Raw genomic sequence first — 19,912 nt, forward strand, 5'->3', positions numbered from 1 at the left:
GAAGAAGAAGAAAGGCTGCACCCCAGAAGCAGCCATACCACAAATGCCACGGGTGCCTTTTTACCTCCCATGAACACCACGGGCTTTGCTAATTAGTACAACAGAATTTAAAATCCAGTTCGCTCACTGGTAAAATTAGTGGTTTTGTGATATACGTATTAGAAAAAATGTTAAAATAACATTCAGAACTTTCCCTCCCCACTGTATGAACAAGGTTTGAGAATGTAGCCAGCTTGTGCCCTAAAGGGCATCTCTGGAGGTACTGGCTCTGGAAGGTTCCTGGCTCCAGAGGATTGTGTCAGCACCCAGCGAATGTCTTTTGCAAGTTATGTTCAAACCTCTGCAGGGTACTGGGATTTTATTTTATTTTATTTTTTTTAAGATTTTATTTATTTATTTGACAGAGAGAAATCACAAGTAAGCAGAGGCAGGCAGAGAGAGAGGAGGAAGCAGGCTCCCTGCTGAGCAGAAAGCCCGATGTGGGGCTCGAACCCAGGACCTGGGATCATGACCTGAGCCGAAGGCAGCGGCTTAACCCACTGAGCCACCCAGGCGCCCCGGGTACTGGGATTTTAAAGAGTTCACCAAAACGTTTATAGGAATGGCTTTATTCTGCTTTGTGCTCACTGCTAATGAATATTTGCTTCATAAATGCTTACCTTCATTATAAACTGTAGAAAATTGGTAGATATTGGCTCACTTTCAACCACCTGTATTGGCAATGGCATTCATCTATCACAAATAATCCAGATGTTGTAATGAGCAAATTGTTTAGGACAGGTTTAAACCCTTCCTGAGCTCACATACGGGTTACATCTAGACACTCAAGGGGCAGATGTTATTCAATTGGGTGTGTGTTTCGAGTCCAGAACTAATGGAAATTTGAGAGATGGGTTTCAGAAAGAAAAGGTTGAAAATTTATCTTTGAAATTTGTAAGAGAAATACAAGGAAAGCAATGGGTCATCTTAGCTCCAAAAAGATCTTTGCAGTGAGGTCAAAGTACACATATCTAGAAAGAAGAAAAAAAGGAAATGTCACAATGAATCTTAATTTTCTGGAGATGTTGACATATCTTTATAAAAAAGAGGCACACGAAGATTTCAAAAGATACAAAGGAGTCCAGAAATACACAGTATAAATTTACTTAAAAAAAAAAAGTTTTCTTCTCTATTAGTTTCTTTCCTTTTCGATTCCTTTGCCCATGTGTGCAGATAATTATCTGATAGAAACCATGGAATTCTCTTCCTGGAAAAAAATCATTGAAAGAAAAAATCCAGGTGCCTAGTTGAATAAAGGCGCCACCTATTCTGAAGCAACATCAAGCATTTCTGAGATCTTGTGGTCTCCTTCAGCAATTTCAACTTCCTTCGAGGTAGTTATGGTTCAAAACAACATTTTTCTTCATTGATATGCTTCAGAAGGTATATGGGCATTCTGAAGCCCATCCATGCACATCAGATTACAATCACCTGAACCACCCTATCAGCTACTAAAAGGCTGTTAAGCAATTCACCCATTGGCCAGATTCCCTTCTCTATACCATTATTTCCTTTCCAAACACTAAAATAGCTTCCTTAACGTGAAATGAATTTAGTGGGCTAGAAGAAAGACTATTTCTTTATAATGCCATTCAAATACTTCTCCATAACATATAATGCAAAGAAAATAATTGTGTTTGGAATTTCATTTTATAAGGTTAGCATTTTATGAGATCTTTGGTAAAGGCCATATTGCAAAGGCTAAGTGGTTGGTTATTTACATTTGACCTTCTGTACTAGAAAAAAATATTACTAAGCACACCTGACATGTTTAGTTTCTTAGATAAACTTGAAGTCTTTTAAAAGTCATCCCTTAACACTTCTGTACTATCTGCATTGTCACTTTCCACTGTGAAGTTTCAGTAACTTTAAGTGGTCATTTGAATTTGGTTTCGTGTGCTTTTAATAGGTCCTATTGGTAAAAAGGAAAGAGGGTAAATAGGAAAGACAGTTACTGGAATCTCCTCTTAAAGGTCTAGTTCCTGAGGTTCATTTTACCACAATTAACTGCTATCTTCTCTACAAGTCCCACTTATAACTTTCCTGTTTGGACTCCAGGCATGATGGGCACTACTGTAAATCAATCTTTAGGCAAGTTTGACCCCTTACTTTTACCAGTCTAGGTAGGAGAAGAAAACAACCCTTTCACCTCAGCTACTTCTAGCAAAGTGAGTTGACAATGTGAATTCATGAAGAGGCTAAGAAAAAAAAAAAAAAAGAGAATAAAGAGAAGTAACCGAGAAACATAAGAAGGACATCACAAAGCAAAATGGCTTTTTAAAAGTAAATGAAATCAAGCTATATATGGACTTGACTGGAAAAAGTTTTCAGGACAGACACCCAGACCTACAAACAAACAAGGCACTGAGACACCTAACCTCTGTCTGGTATCTTTGTGTTGTTCCCAAAGCAGGGAACCTTGCTTTTTTAGTTTACGCTTTTATCTGTCGCTGGTCTGGTCATGGGCTGATCTCCAACTGTATATGACTCTTGCTTTCTTAAGATCTCTGTGTCCCATCTGGTTAAGATAACTCATATCACATGACTTTAGGCTGCCCTGTTTTTGGATTTTCTCCTTACTTAGAACTACATTTTAATTTTTTTTAACCTCTTTTTAGTGATTTCTCCCTGCCACTACCAAAATACTTTTCCTACATGCCAACTAATTCAGAGCCTGGGGAGAGGAGGAGCCCCTATTTAGGAGAACTGCTATGTTGAATATTAACATGATCTCACTTTTCTGTGATCTGGCTTTTTCACTACTGGCCTAGATTCATTATCTTGGCCTAATCTCTGTGGCAACCACATGGCCTCTGATGGTGGTGTCTTCTTTTAAAAGCCTGTTCATCTTGGGACGCCTGGGTGGCTCAGTGGGTGCCTTCTGCTCAAGTCATGATCTCAGGGTCCTGGGATCAAGCCCCGCATCAGGCTCCTTGCTCAGCGGGGAGCCTGCTTCCCCCACTCTCTCTGCCTGCCTCTTTGCCTGCTTGTGATCTCTGTCTGTTAAATAAATAAATAAAATCTTTAAAAAAAAAAAAAGCAGATTAAAAAAAAAAAAAAAGGCTGTTCATCTCACATCTGTCTTGCTCTCTGCCCAGCATAAAAGTACTTTCTTTTTCTTTTCCCAAATAGCCCACATGCTAATGCACTCGCCACTGAGTTCTGGTTTCAGATTTCAGTTGTGTACCTTTATCTAAGGTGGTTTGTGGGATAGATGTCATTGATCAACGCACCCCACCCAGTAAGGATTCAGTCTATCTTCCCAGATGCTGACTGATGACTCCCCTCCTGAGAGTGGTTTATTATTCTAACACGACAGGATTTTCTGTTTCCTTCACCCTCTTTGTCTTTCCCATTCAGATCCCCTATGTTCTTCAAGCAAAGCGTGACCAATATAGCATGAGAAAGTTCTTTTCATTACTCCAGTGATGGCTGGGAAAATTTATTCACTGATCAATGTTCATTGAATACTAACTATGTGCCAAGCATAGTTGTAGGAACTGGGGGTTTGGAGAGGCATATGTAAAGTCCATGCCCTCAAAGAGTTTACAATAAGATTAGGGAGGATTTGGGGTAAGAGGGAAGTTGAGACAGCAAGGTTCCAGGGTGGGAGATTTTGATCAACTTGGCAAGCTCAAGACCAGAGGCCAAGGCCAATACCCAGAGAAGATCTAATAGTAAATGAAGGATAAAGAGTGGCTCAGGGAAAGAGAAATACTTCTGGACAACTCAAATAATGTGAACTTGGCCTTGACTGAAATGTCTTCTAAAGAAAGAGTAAGTATGAATTTGTATCAGCCTTTGGATTCCAAGTCTGCTCTTGGTTGGCCACAGAATGTTTAAAAAAAGGTGATGGATTAAGTGGATTCTGTGTATCTTTCTAACCATCATGAATCAAAATCAAGAGGGATTACACAATTTCAGAAAATAATAGATCTCAGAAACAAACAGAAATGACGATTGTTACCTCACAGCATGTGTGTACTTGTAAGAAAGGATGAAATTAAATTCAAAGCATATAATTGATCAGAAGTCCTATCCTAATCCTGAGTTATGCTAACTTATTATAACTGTTTGAAATTATGATTTTTATAGCTTTGTTTTCTATTTCATATGAAGGAAATTTTAAAAAGGAGGAAGAGAAGAAAAGGTCAATAACATCTACATTTTCCTTTTAATTATAAATGTCTTTCAATTCATTACTAAAATACTTCGGTAGATATGTTTAACTCCTGATCCTGTAATTCACGGGAAATAAGTGAACTGAATTCAGATGTGTATTTTCATCTTAGCTGGTTTGTAGGATAGCTACAATCAGTCAATGCACCCATACCCAGTAAGTATCCAATCTATCTTCCCAGAGGCTGACTGATGGCTCCCCTCCCAAAAGTCGTCACACTTTGTCAGTTCCCAGCCTTTGTCAATAATATGTAGAAAACAGACACGTGTAGCCTAATTCTCTCATAGACTCTTAACGAAATTGACCAAACATACCTATATTGCTAAGATATTGAACAAAGCAGTGATAGGTTTATGTTCTTGATAATGTTTCTTCTGTTTGGACAATGTGTGCTGTCAATTATTCATGTGAAGTTTAATTATTTAAAAGTTCAACAGAAAGGAACGTGGGTAAAATTTTATCCTCGGTCTTAAAAATTAATTATCATAGCGGTTGCGTACTTTTTTTTCCCAATGCACCAGATTCATCATTATATTTATATAATCTTGAGTCTGTTCCTGAAAGCATTTACTTAGGGAAATACCTGGCATTTACTTAGGGAAGTAAAAGTAAATCTTACTTTTGTTTCCTTGCCCTGATTTTGTATTTACTCACCACAGCTTGCACCGACCCAAAGGAACATGCGACCGGATAGCTCCTTAGGAGAGCTTGTTTCACTAACCTGGTGCATAAACTCTCTCTAGAGTGTGGAACAACACCATTCTCAGAGACGTGTGCTCCCTCACGTTGATGTGTGTATGGGTGAACAACTATGGTAAGGAAATGAATAAGCACTGGGGCGCCTGGGTGGCTCAGTCGTTAAGCGTCTGCCTCCGGCTCAGGTCTTGGTCCCAGGATCCTGGGATTTAGCCAGGCCTCAGGCTCCCTGCTCAGCGGGGAGCCTGCTTCTCCCTCTCTCACTCCCCCTGCCTGTGTTCCCTCTCTCACTGTGTCTTTGTCAAATAAATAAACAAAATCTTAAAAAAAAAAAAGGAAAGAAAGAATAAGCACCAAAAGCTACCTTTAATCTGGAAGAGAGAGCAAAAAAAAGGAAGGGGTTATAGATGGAATGGATATATGGCTTCTGGATCCTGGAGAAAGGATGACCATGTATTTTTCAGTTGTTTGGACCTGAAACTAGGAGAATTATAGATTGTGTTTACATATGTGAATTTCAGGTCTTTTTTTAAAAAACACCAGCGGTGGGGAATTCGTCACAACAGCCTTCATTTTACTATAATCTGAGATGGTCTGCCTCCGATGATCTGAATTTCCACTCTTTCAAGGTTAAGATAACAAACAAACAAAAACTACATAAAACAGTAAGGAAGGTTTCTTTTTTCTTTTTCAACAGTCCGTTAATCCAATTCAAATCCTTCGTAAGAAATACCACCACTAAACTGTTAGTGAGGTTGATTTATCAGATTTGTTGTAGCCCAATCTTCATAAAAAGAGCAAATCTATATTGAGATAGGAGGAGAGAAGAATCATGGTGGTGGTGGTGGTGTGTGTGAACTAGAGATCTCTGAAAATATTGAGAACCAACCTTTGTACATATATTGTACACTGACATAGATCTGCTAAGATCGATTATCCGTATATCAATATTTATGTATACATTTCCCTCCCCCCAGTCACAGAAGCTGGTCAATTGAAAAGAAGACTGGGGGTTATTTTCATATGTACCAAAGAGTTCCACTGAGTATCCTGGCACTCTTAAAGCCTGCTTCTTCACTGCCCATCCCAGTTGTATGTGTCTCTGTGTTTGTTGCCTTCCTACCCCTAATATTCATTTTTTTTAACCAGTATTTGATATATAATCTCTTATTATATATAACATCTGTTAGGATAGCCACTGGAAACCTGTAAACTTTATTGGTTTCCAGTGACTACCTTAACAAATTACTACAAACCTGATGGTTTAAAATAACAGTTTAGGGGCGCCTGGGTGGCTCAGTGGGTTAAAGCCTCTGCCTTCGGCTCAGGTCATGATCCGGGTCCTGGGATGGAGCCCTGCTTCGGGCTCTCTGCTCAGCAGGGAGCCTGCTTCCTTCTCTCTCTCTCTGCCTGCCTCTCTGCCTCCCTGTGATCTCTGTCTGAATAAATAAATAAAATCTTTTAAAAAAATAACAGTTTAATATGACAAATTTATTCTCTCACAGTTCTGGGAGCTAGAATCCAGGAAGTCCAAAATCAAGGTGTTGGCTAGACTGCACTTCATCTGGAGGCTTTGGGACAGAATCCTTCCTTGCCCCGTCCAGCTCCTGCTGACTGATGGCATTCATTGGTTTTATTGGCTTGTGGCCACATCACTCCAGTCTCTGCTTTTGTCTTCACATTTCCTTCTCCTCTATGTGTCTTTTACAAGGACACTTGTTATTAGATTTAGGTCCCTGCACAATCTGGGTTAATTTCTTCATCTCAAGACCCTTAACTTAATTACATCTGCAAAAACTCCTTTCCCAAATAAGGTAACATTCACAGATTCTAGGGATTAGAACATAGGCACATCATTCAACCTCTTATACCTTAATATCAATTCAAATTTTTGTTTCATAGATAAATCTCAGTATTTATATCAAGTATCTCAGATTCAAACTTTTCAAGTTAAAAAAAAAAACTCTTTAAATCTATAGTCAAGACCTGCTTTTCACGGAGTCTGTCAGTAGTCAGACCTCTACACCTTGGATCTTGGCAGTTATCAATGACAGCTCAATTTTCTGGGTGCTATATTTTTTTTAAATCTTTCTTTCAAAGTTGAATCCTTTTTTTTTTTTTTTTAAATACAGTCTTTAGTCTCTCTTCTGTTGTTGCTCTTAGTACATCCAGTTAAAAGCACAGAGTGAATACCTCAGCTAGTTTTTAGGATATTTGGCCCATGATCTTTGGTTTGCATTTTGTCAGAAAACATTTTTGACAAGTTTGCTGCAACCTTAGCATTCAAATACAATAAACAATAATTCTTCTTAAAAATAGTGTCACCACTAACTATTAAATTTTCAACACTTTTAGCTAGTTCTTCTGGTATTAGTAACCCCACTACCATCCTGAACAGGCACACACGAGTTTGTTTCCCTGTATCATTCTTTTATAGCTGTTATCCGTTTGGTATTTTACATATAGTATCAATTTCCTACTTGTTTAAGACAAAATTTACTGAAATACAGGATACCTCTTCAACAATGACAGAACGAAATCATATTCAGTGTTCATGACTATGTATATTTTGACACTCAGCCAGGTTTTATATTTTTTTCTTTTCCATTTTTTCTAGATAATAATTATCTTGTTTTGAGGGCAGCTGGGTGGCTCAGTGGGCTAAGCCTCTGCCTTCAGCTCAGGTCGTGATCTCAGGGTCCTGGGATCGAGCCCCGCATTGGGCTCTCTGCTCAGCCAGGAGCCTGCTTCCCCCTCTCTCTCTGCCTGCCTCTCTGCCTGCTTGTGATCTCTGTCAATTAAATAAATAAAATCTTTAAAAAAATTAAAAAATAACGATTGTCTTGTTTTTTTCATTTGCTTTCCAACTTTCCTAGGGAAGTATGAATCTCTGATCAATACTGTACAACACACAGGATTCTGGATCGGTTTCTATTTTTTATGGGCACCTTCATTCCTTCCACCCTTCTATCCTTCTGCCCCAGGCTGCTGCACTCTTGTCGTGGGACTTTACTTTGCCACCACCCTGAAGACGCGAATGAGACTTTTAAAAATAGAATTTCTCCTGCTTCTGCCTTATCTTCTTTCTCGTCTATATTTGCTGTGATCTCTGCCTTTCCAACAGGGGCTTTCCTCAGGTGCTGGAGACCCTCGGCTGTCAGCTTCTATCTAAGAGTGGACCACTATAAAGCTTGGAAGTCTTAAGAGTAGTTGGGTCTCGCAGGTTTAGAACCTTTGCTCTAGGCTGATTTGTAGACTTTCAGAGTAACCACAATATTTACTTTCCATAATCTTTGCATAACTCACGTCCACTTTATCTAAACTCCCATCCAAAGTTTACACAACTCAGTGTAATCAGACAGTTTCTTATTTTCATGACCTCACTCCTACCTCTCCCCTGTTCACTTTGCTCTGTGCATATTGGCCTTCCTGTGTTCCTCCACCTGCCAGGCTGGCTCCTGCCTCAAGCCCTTTGCACTTGCTACTATTCCTACCTGCACTTTTCTTCCTGGGGAATCTTTGTACAACTGCTTTATCTCACCATTCTCTGATCAGTTCTCAGTAGGCAGGCTTTGCCTGACCTCCCCCTCTCAACATTCAACAGTCCCTTACTTTCCCCCATTTTCTTCAGAGTATTAATAGTAGGCTTATGTTATTTGCTTGCTTACTTGTTTATTGTTTATCTCTGCCATGAGAATTGAAGCTCCACTTTGTCTTGTTCAAGCCCTCTTTCCTTAGGATATAGAATAGTGCCTACCACCCAGTAGTACTCAATTAATTTTTGTTCAAAGAGAATAGGACTGAATAACACCTTCCCTGGAGGATAAGCATTTCAACAAAGAACGTGCAATCAGAGATGACAATAAAATTGCTTTTCAAATGCTTTATTCTAAATTTCCAAGTTAAATACCCTCTAAAGTGCTCTTCTCCCATGAGAAGCCAACTCCATCAACATGTACAGTATGTGTAGAAAACGAATTTCATCAGCATGTATCGTATGTACAGAAAAAATGTTTTAATGATAGAAAATAACTCAGTTCAATAAAAAAAAAATGTGAGAAACTTCTACATACCAAGCATTTTATTTGCAGCTCTGTTTACCAAGATTATAAAACACCAGCTTAGGCATGAAACAAGTCACTGAACCAATCTCGTGATAAATAAGTCAGGACTTGAGCGACCTTGAAAATATTTAAGAAATAAATTAAATTTAAATAAAGTAAATATTTAATCAAAAAATATGTTGCTAGATTATTGATACCAGTGAGAGCACAGTGACACGAATCAATACAAGAGAGAGAGGAAGAGGGACAGAGAAAAAGAGAGAGAGAAACTTTTAAGGAATTGGGAATTAGCTTACAAAATTATAGAGGTTGGTAAGATTGATATCTGCAGGGTGTGTGTGGGAGGGCTGGAGACCCAGGGAAGAGTTAAGGTTACAGTCTGAGTCTGAATAGGATTGACTGGCAGAAGTACCTTTTCCTTGGAGGAGGTCAATCTTTTCCCTACTTATACCTTCACTTGATTGGATGAGGCCCACCCACATTCTGGAGGGTGATCTGCTTTACTCAAAATTAACTGATTTAAACATTAATCTAATCTAAAAATATGTCCACAGAAATATCTCGACTAACATTTGACCAACTATCTGGTACCGTGGCCTAGCCAAGTTGACATTAATATTAACCATCATAGATAATAATAATGATAATGATAATAAAAGAGTTATGACCTGAGTAATCTTATCCTGATATTACTGCTAGTTGCATTCTTGATATTGGATAAAAGTGATTTACAAGGGGCACCTGGGTGGCTCAGTTGGTTAAGCATCTGCCTTCAGTTCAGGTCATGATGCCAGGCTCCTAGGATTGAGCCCTGCAACAGGCTCCCTCTCCCTCTACCCTTTCCCCTCTCCCCCACTCATGAGCTCGCTTACACGTACTCTTTCTCTAATAAATAAATAAATTCTTAAAAAAAAGTGATTTATGAAAACTTTAATTTTCATTTATGCTGTGAAATAGACTCCATTAATTATGCCAAATAATTAGAGGTTAAAAAAAATCTTAGCATCCATTTAAAGAGCTTGTCTTCTTGTCAGTTTTTATACAAGTCAAAGTAAACAATTAAAAAGCTATACCATTAAAATATGAGGCAAGGAACTTCTTATCCAAAAGGGGTTCTGTTTTTTGTCTTTTGCCAGATAATTTTTTTTTAACCTATGAAGTCTGATCAATTATGAGCTGGTTATTATCACCACTTGCAAAGAAGCAGAAGGACAATTCTTGCAAAACTGTGGGTAGATTGTTATTTTCTCCCATCCCACACTGTTTATTTTTGTCCCATGGGAGCTGTTAACAGTCAGTCTGTATTTGTAAAAGTACAGAATTTTATATCTATCAAATTTTACCACCTTCTGTGGAAGCGACAGATAAGAACACAACCAGTAACAGAAATGAACTTTGCACAACAGATCCATTGCCTATTACTGTGTCCACACTGAAATGGATGTGAAGGAGCTAACAGTAATCCTGCTACAAGGGAAGCCTTAGTTGTTCTAGAAACAGAGCATCATGGTAGTGCATTCCATTTTGACCCCAGAACCCAAACAGGAAGTGACTTCTTTCTTTATCAAAAGGCACCAATTACAACTTACCCTAACTCAGTAACAGGGTAGAGAACGTTCTACCCAGAGAGGGAAACACAGATGTAGGAGAGACAGTACTCAGAAAAGAGGCAGAGCCTCAGGGCTGAGCCAAGAGAAATATTAGACGTGCAAGGGTCGCTTTCTCTGTGTGAACTTGGGCAAGTTATTAACTTCCTTGGCCCTCGATTTCCTCCTTAGTAAAATGGGAATGATACCACCTGCCACACAGTGTTGTCAAGATTAAATGAGATAATGTGCTTATCATGGGGAACTTGTGTTTGTCATCATGCAGCATCTCATCTCTGGAGGCCCTGTTTTCCACTATGCTCTGTGATTCCAGAGGGTCGTAGGACCCCACCCCAGGATGTCTAGTATGGGCATATGATCAAGGCTAGGGTAATCAGAATCTCTTTCTAGAAATCTGGATCTTAAGTGGAGACAAACTGAGATGGGTGCATTCTGAGGTCTCCCAAGACTCCCAAGTCTACTGAGATCTTGGGAACCATTCTGTTGTCTATTTTTCTTAAAACCTGATTGCTCAGTTTTTCCTTTGGTTCTCTTAGAAGCACAACATTCTTGCTTAAATTGGCCACATCACTGTCTATTGCTTGTAGCCAAAGAGTCTGGAGTATAAATTGCTTAACACCTTTTCCAAGTAAGTGCTTAAAAATAATTTTTATTATTACAGCAAAATTTGGGGAGTTCAGGGTGGGAAAAGCAGTTCTAATTGCAAAATGCTCTCAGCAACCTTTTTCATTTTTTGTTTTGTTTTGCTTTTTTTCTTTTTTCTAGTGGGGGATGCTATAGTCCTCTCTCAGAAAAGTAGCACGGTATAGTAGAAAGAATGTTGGATTGGCAGGGGGAGGGGTATTGGGAGAGTGGATGACTGGGTTTTAGTATTGGGTCTTCAATGAATTCCTTTCATGTCTTTGTTTTCTTTTGTTTTGTTCTGGTTTTTAAAGATTTTATTTTTAAGTAATCTCTACACCCAACATGGGGCTGGAACTCACAACCCAGAGATCAAGGGTCACATGCTCCACAGACTGAGCCAGGCGCCCCTCATTTCATAACTTTGGAAAGTTATATAGCTTCTCTAGGTCTTTATCTAGAGCACTGAGTGTGTTGGATTGAATGATCTAAGATAATTCTAAACTGAGTTGTCTGCACATTTAACTTTAGTATTAAGCACATTCTTTTGCAGAAAGTGATAAGCTGATGTAAAAATGTATATGGAATTGCAAGGGACTTTAAATAGCCAGAACAATTTTGAGAAAGAACGAAGCTAGAGGACTCACATTCCCTGGTTTCAAAACTGACTACAAAACTACAGGACTGAAACAGTGTGGTACTGGCATAAAGACAGACATATAGACCAGTGCAACAGAATAGAGCACACAGATAACCCTTGCATATGTGGTCAAATGATGTTGACAAGAGTGCCAAGACCATTCAATGGGAGAAAGAATAGTCTTTTCAACAAACAGTACTGGGAAACTGGATAGCCACCTATCCAGTTATATAGAGAATAAAGTTGGATTCTTATTTAATATCAAATTAAAAAATTAACTCAAGGGGTGCCTGCTTAAGCTTCCTTCTCCCTCTCTTTCTGACCCTCCCCACACTCCCTCTCTAAAAAAAATTTTTTTTAATTTAAAAATTAATAAAATAGTTTTAAAAAACCTAAATATGAGACCTAATGCTATGAAACTATTAGAAGAAATCACAAGGCAAAAATCTCATCACATTGGATTTAGCAATGACTTCTTTGATATGGCATGAAAGGCATAGGTAATAAAAGGAAAAATAGACAAATTGGACTTCATAAAAATTTAAAAATTTGGGGGCACCTGGGTGGATCAGTCATTAAGTATCAGCCTTTGGCTCAGGTCAGGATCCCAGGGTCCTGGGATTGAGGCCCATGTCCGGCTCCCTGCTCAGCGGGAAGGCTGTTTCTCCTCATCCCACTCCCCCTGCTTATGTTCCCTCTCTAGCTATCTCTCTCTCTCTGTCAAATAATAAAATCTTTTAAAAAAATTAAAAATTCTGTGCATCAAAAGGCATTCTCAACAGAGTAAAAAAGCAACTCATAGAATGGGAGAGAATATTTGCAAATTACATATCTGATAAGGAATTAATATCCAAAATATATACAGAACTCCTAAAATTCAATGACTAAACCAAACAGTACAATCCAAAATGGGCAAAGAACTTAAATAGACATTTCTTCATAGACAATATCAAAGGTCAATAATCACATGAAAGATGCTTCACATCACTAGTCCTTACAAAAATGCAAATCAAAACTACAGTGAGATATGACCTCCCATTCATCAGGATGGATGGCTACTATCAAAAAACAAAAACAAAATCAAAAACAGAAAATAACAAGCCTTGACGAGGATGTGGAGAGATTAAAGCCCTGTGGCACTGTTGGTGGGAATGTAAAATGGTACCACCCCTATGGAAAACAGTGTGGCAGATCTCAAAAAATTAAAAATAGATTTCATATGATCTAGCAGTCCATTTCTTCATATATACCCCAAAGAACTGAAAGCAGGATCTCAAAGAGATATTTGTACATTCATGTTGCTAATAGCATTCACAAAAACTAAAATGTGGAAGGAAGCAACCTAAGTTTCATCGACAGACACATAGATAAGCAGAATGTAGTATGCATACAAGGAAATATTATTCCGTTAGAAGGAAATTCTAACACATGCTACAACACAGAGGAAACCTGGAGACATTATGCTAGGTGAAACAAGACAATCACCAAAAGAAAAATACTGCCCCTCCCACTCATGCTTGCTCTCTCTTTCATAAATAAAAATAAATATTTTTAAACAAGTGTACAATGTGGTGATTTGATATACACATAGACTATGAGAAGATTTTTCTCATTGAAGTTAGTTAATGTGTCCATCACCTCACATATATCTCTTTTTTTTCAATGAGAACATTAAAGTTCTACTCTCTCAGGGAATTTTAGTCATACAATACAGTGTTATCAACTATGTCACCATGTCATACATTAGATTCTTGACGTTATTTATCTTATAACTGAAAGTGCGTACCCTTTTAGCAACCTCTCCCTACTTCTCCCACTCCAGCCCCTGGCAACGATTCTTCTACTCCTTTTTTCCCTATGAGTTTGACTTTTTCCTTCTTTTTTAAAAGATTCCACATGTAAATGAAAGAGTAAGCATTTATTTTTCTCCCTCTGGCTCAATTAGCATAACACCCCCCTGGTTCATCCATGTTGTTGCAAAAGATATTTTGTCATTCTTTTTTTTTTTTTTTAAAGATTTTATTTATCTGACAGAGAGAGATCACAAGTAGGCAGAGAGGCAGGCAGAGAGAGAGAGAGGGGAGGAAGCAGGCTCCCCGCGGAGCAGAGAGCCTGACGCGGGGCTCGATCCCAGGACCCTGGGATCATGACCTGAGCTGAAGAAAGAGGCTTTAACCCACTGAGCCACCCAGGCGGCCCTGTCATTCTTTTTTAAAGGCTGAATAATATTCCATCGTTAATACACATATACATATTTTTACCCATTCATATTTTGGTGGACACTTGGGTTGTTTCCATACCTTGGTTCTTGTGAACGCTACCATAAGCATGAGAATACGGAGATTTCTTCGAGATAATGGTTTTGTGTCCGTTGGCTATGCATCATACGTTGTTAGTTCTATAATTTCTTCGGGAACCTCTGAACTGTTTTCCATAGCAGCCATACCAGTCAACATTTCTATCAACAGGATTCCTGTTTTTCTGCATCCTTGCCAGGAGCAGTTATCTCTTGTCTTTTTGGTAATAGCCATCCTAACAGTTGTTACATGATAGTTTATTGTGGAACTGATGTGCATCTCCCAAATAATTAGTGATGTTGAGAACCTTTTCATGCAACCTGTTTGCCATTTGTATGTGTTTGTTGCAAAAATGTCTATCCAAGTCCTTTGCCCATTTTTAATTGGGTTATTTGGTTTTTTGCTATTGAGTTGTATGAATTCCTTGCATGTTTTTGATACTAACTACTTATCATTAATTCAGTGTGCAGATACCTTCTCTCATTCCATAGGTTGCCTTTTCATTTTGTTAATGATTTCCTTTGAGGTACAGAAGCTTTTTAGTTTGATGTGTGTTTTTATTTTACTTGTTATTTTTACTTTGGTTGCCTTTGCTTTTGGTTTCAAATCCAAAAGTTTGAAGACAAGATTGAAGTGACCTCTGCTCAGTCAAGAGTTGGTTAGAGTCTGGGCCAGAGACAAAGAGAAATTAAAAAAAAAAAAAAAAAAGGTGAGAAGGTTTCATGGAAACAGAGGCTTGGTAAGACCTCAGCTCATTTTCATCAATTCATGATGTATAGGGGCTGGTCTACTTTTAAGAACTAATGATGGAATAGAGTGAAATTTACTCTTGGGCCTTCATCTGATAAGTAGCAATTAATGTTTGGTCTCCTGTTCCAAATCTCAGGTTGAGATGAAGGTCTAAACTGAAAGAAAATTTGCCCACAATAAAAAAGAAAAATGGTTCTACAATCTATCTTTTCAATTGTTCCCAAATTCTCCTGCTTTCTCAGGTTAACTTTCCCTTCATCCAAATAACTGCTGTGGGTCCCTGCCATCTTATGTGCTTTGGGGAAGAAAGTGTCCTTCCTCCTCCCCCATATTTCCATGTCTTTCTGATCTCCTATTACTCATAGTTTCTGTTCTTTATCAATTCTTAATACGTGCTTATGCTCTTGACTCCCGCAGCTATCACCTTTGCCCTGCATCATGCCACGTAAGGCCAGTGCTCTTCCTCCTGCCCTTGCCAAAGCACCGCCCCCAGGCTGTTTCATGTAACAGATGTTCCACACAGGATTCGAGGATAATAGGGCCATATGAACATTCATTTATTCCATTTAGGAAACAGATTTTAGCGCCATCCACCATCTACACATTTTTCTAGGCGCCGGGCATAAAGCACTGAACAAGAAAGATAAAAATTTCTGTCTTCATGTTGCTTAGTTTTGTTTGAGACCAAGATAACGAGTAACTTTTTTTTTTTTTTAAAGATTTTATTTATTTATTTGACAGACAGAGATCACAAATAGACAGAGGCAGGCAGAGAGAGAGAGGAGGAAGCAGGCTTCCTGCTGAGCAGAAAGCCTGATGCAGCTCCATCCCAGCACCCTGGGATCATGACCTGAGCCGAAGGCAGAGGCTTTACCCCACTGAGCCACCCAGGCGCCCCAGGTAACTTTTAAAACTACATTAAGGTTGCCATTTACTTTCTTTGTTAAGCTAGTAGTTGTTCTACTACTACTTAAGAATCTAGGGGAAAACTGGACTTGGTTTCTTTAAAGAATTGCTTATTCTTTCCCATAGCCCTGTTTCTCTGAAGAACAAAAGAAGGAAGGACAAAAGGAGGTAGGAAAGGGCGTATGGAAGGGATTCCTAATGACACAGGGCATCTCTGAGCAGCTCCCCTGCACTCCTACAGCTAGGAGTAAAGAGTAAAGAAAAGCTCCCCTCACAGGATTTTGAAGCGGAAAGAGTCTGTGGATGTACGCTATCTTGGGGCAGTTTGTTCCAGGTTTTTATCTCCTCAAGGGAGCGTAGTCTGACATATGAAGTTACTCTCCACCGGTACCAGCTGGAACCTTCCTCCAGGATGGAGTTCCTTTCCTCCTTATCTGTATGAAGAGGCTCCCTTACATGTTTGCACTGGTAGACAATTTTTACATAGTACTTAGCTCTTTTTTTCTGGAATCCTCTCAGTTGCCAACTCATAATTAATATTTTTAATGAATGTGCTTGCTTTTCATTATCTTTGTAATTTACAGAGATGAACTTTTCTTTCTATGTTGTAACTAATACAGATAGTTTTGAATTTGGTATATTTTGTTACAAAATGGTGCAGAAAAGGGAGGTTCTCTGGCTAGATAAAAGTTTGTGTGTGTGTGTGTGTGGGGGGGGTGTTGGTGCTCTCTGGTCTCTGACCAGATAAAGATAGATCCCAAGCCCCTCTCAAGATTCACAGATATCCTCACCAGAAGGATAGTCTCACTTGTGTTTTTTTTGCTTAGCCTTTTCTCACTTTCCATTTAAATCTTCTTTTCTAAAGCTTTTCTTCCATTTCCAGGACTCCTAATCCTTCTTCTCCCCTGACTTCCAAGGGAAAATTGAAATTAAAAAAAAAAATCCGTTAATTATGCACAGAATTTTATGTCTTCATCATCCCAATGATTCCAATTCCAACTGAGCTCTAAGGTCTATCTTCATAATAAATAAATAAACCTGAACAAAATAACCGTAATTTAACCAGCTGCCCTATGTTACAGAAGCCAGTTTGAGTCATCTTTTCTTAATAGCAATTTTTCTTTCCTGTTACAAACACACTTCAGCCAAAGGGAGTAACAGAGGGAAGGTTTGGCGTGGGGAAAGATGGGTTTGGGATGGATGAATATAAAATTTCAGAAGATATCGGGGTGATGGGCTTTTGGCTAGAGCAGTAGGAATGAAGAATAGGAGATTATGGGAGTTTTTCAGCTGGAGGTGGATAAGATTTCTTTTGCAGTTGGAAGGGAGATATATGAGAATAAAAAGAAAAGAACAGTTTACACATACATGGTTTTAGAGATACTTAGATACAGACCTAGAAAAGAAAAACTACCTGGTTCCAGATCCTAAATGACATATTTGGGGGGAGCCAATATAAAACTTACACAAACCAATTATACCAGATACATTCTGGAAGAGCCACACTGATTGACAGTGTCAACCCAGGTTATTTCCCGACAACAGGCCAGAGCAGGATGTCCTGAGGACCCCAGCTATTTTGCTGGAAGGGTAAGGCAACATTCAGGGGTCTCATTTTTCTTAACTACAAAATGCAGGCACTGGCCCAGATTATTTATAAGATCCTCTTCATTTCTTACCCTCTATAAAAGGTAGCAAAAGTGAAAGTTTCTAAAATGAGTGTTTTCCTTTATAATATGCTAGAGGACATGGAACCAGTGAAGAGGCAATTTGGTGACTAGTTTGTTCATGGTAGACAGCCAAATGGAGTAAGTGGATCCCAAAGTGGATTTTTCAGCCTAATTTTCCTATTTGGCTGTCTGGCAGGGTCAAAATAACTGCTAATTGCCAAATTTTTCTCTTGCTTTTCTGTACGCGGAGCCAAAACTCTCCAGTGCATAAAAGCGTGTGCTATCATTGCTCAGATCTCCTGTGTGTATACCACTGTTTAAAAGAATACATACGTACATAGTAGTTGGTGGGGGGGGGGATTGGCGTTGGGGGGGGGGGATTTCCACAAACAGGGAGTGGTCATGGGCTGCAGCTAAATGACTAGCTCCCAAACTTACTGTGTAACGGTTTCTCCCAAGCAACATTTGGGACCATGGGATGAGCTTTAGCCTGAGACTTCCAAACTGAGCATCAGTCAGTAGTTCCCAAATTTTACTACATTTGAAATCACGCAGAGGGTCTACGGCCATACCACCCTGAATGCGCCCGATCTCGTCTGAAATCACGCAGAGGGCTTTAAAATACGGACAGTTGTTTCCTCCCACCCCGACTAAACATTGCAATTGAATTAGTATGAGATAAGGCTTTGGTGTTAAGAATCATAAAAGTTCCCCAGGTGATTCCAATGTGGAACAAAGTTTGGGAACCATGGCGTAAATTGATAAAGGGAGACAATTTAGCTTTTGTACATTCCATTTCTTTCACTGCTGGGGCCTATGACAGTGTGGTCAAGGGCAAAGCATGTGCCCAGTCCGGCTTCTGGATCTTGCTCTATCTTTTCTGGCTCTACGCATGGCCTCAGACTGGCCAATTAATGTGGTTTCGCTTGTCTTCTCCTTCATATGATAAAGATAGCATGCCCACCCCATAGGTTTATTCTGAGGAGGAGATGAGTTTGGTAAGCACAGAGTCTGGAATCCAGAACTTGATACATTGTAGCCATCATTATATTCTGTTAGAATTCTGAATCTAGGTTTCTCATTTACAAGAAAGAAGTAGTCACCTGAGAAAGTTACCAAAGACATCTCCTTATTTATTACCTAAAGATTTCTTAATGAATACATATTTCTTGTTTTATTACAAAATTAATTTCCAAAAAAGGAAAAAAAGATCATGGCCGAGACTCTCTTTCACTCCCTCACGCTCCCTTTATTGCTCCTTCTCTTCTTTTGTTCTATAAAATGGGAGTGATTTTTGAGAATGCAATACAACAGCAATCACAAACTGGCATTGAATTTAATTATCTTTATAGCATCTTGTACAAACCTAAGTCAGTAATGAACAGAAAATTTAAGGAATTTTATTAATCCCCTAAGTAACAGCAGAAACACTTTTTTTTTTTTTAAATGCTTAATGCTTTGCTGGGCTTTTTGATTAGAGATGCAACTCAAGTCGCATGAAGGAGAGACCAGTGAGAACTAATAGGTACTTCTGATGGCTGATTAAATACAGATTATGGGGCGCCTGGGTGGCTCAGTGGTTAAGGCCTCTGTCTTCGGCTCAGGTCATGATCTCAGGGTCCTGGGATCGAGTCCCGCATCGGGCTCTCTGCTCAGCAGGGATCCTGCCTCCTCCTGTCTCTGCTTGCCTCTCTGCCTACTTGTGATCTGTCTGTCAAAAAAAAAAAAAATCTTTAAAAAAAAAATACAGATTATGAAGGTCAACAATTTTATTGACTATCCCCCATGTAGGTCTACCTCCAAAATCATAACATATAGTACAATAATCTCACGTTAATGTGAAATAGTAAAATTCTATTTTCATCTGAATTTTCTTTTGATTTTTAAAAATTATCAAACCAGTGTAAGCATGACACTGCATATGCTTAGCCCACCTTGAGCAAAACAAGTTTTTTGGAGTGAGGTGGGGGTAGACGGGCAGGTGCACTGATCTGGAAGAGGAGTGGAAGGAATTTTAGGTAAGTCTTCTACCGAAGCCTATGCTGCACCCCAAATTTGCCCTACTTGGGTGCCCTGTAAACTCGGTGCTGTAATCCTGGCCCCATCCGCCTCCGAGGCTCCTACCAGCGCTGAATTTGTTGCCTCTGGCTGACAGCAGCCTGTGCAGCTTGTTGACCTCTGTACGCTATGCAAATACTCATTTTCCCTGTATGTCAAAATGAGAAAAAGGTGTGAAGCACTGCTTAGATAGCACTATTTTTTTCAGAGTTTTGTATTATTATCATTAGAGTTTCCTTGGGTATAAACTTGGATTATTCTAATAGAGAACAAAAAATGAAGAATTCCCAACCATTTCCAAAAGCCATCCAATTCTTAAAGCATCCTTTTTAATTATGGAGGAAAACAAAATTAGAGTCTGTTGTCCAAATTATATGATAGAGA

Source organism: Lutra lutra, chromosome 11, assembly GCF_902655055.1.
Source record: "Lutra lutra chromosome 11, mLutLut1.2, whole genome shotgun sequence".
NCBI lineage: Eukaryota > Metazoa > Chordata > Mammalia > Carnivora > Mustelidae > Lutra > Lutra lutra.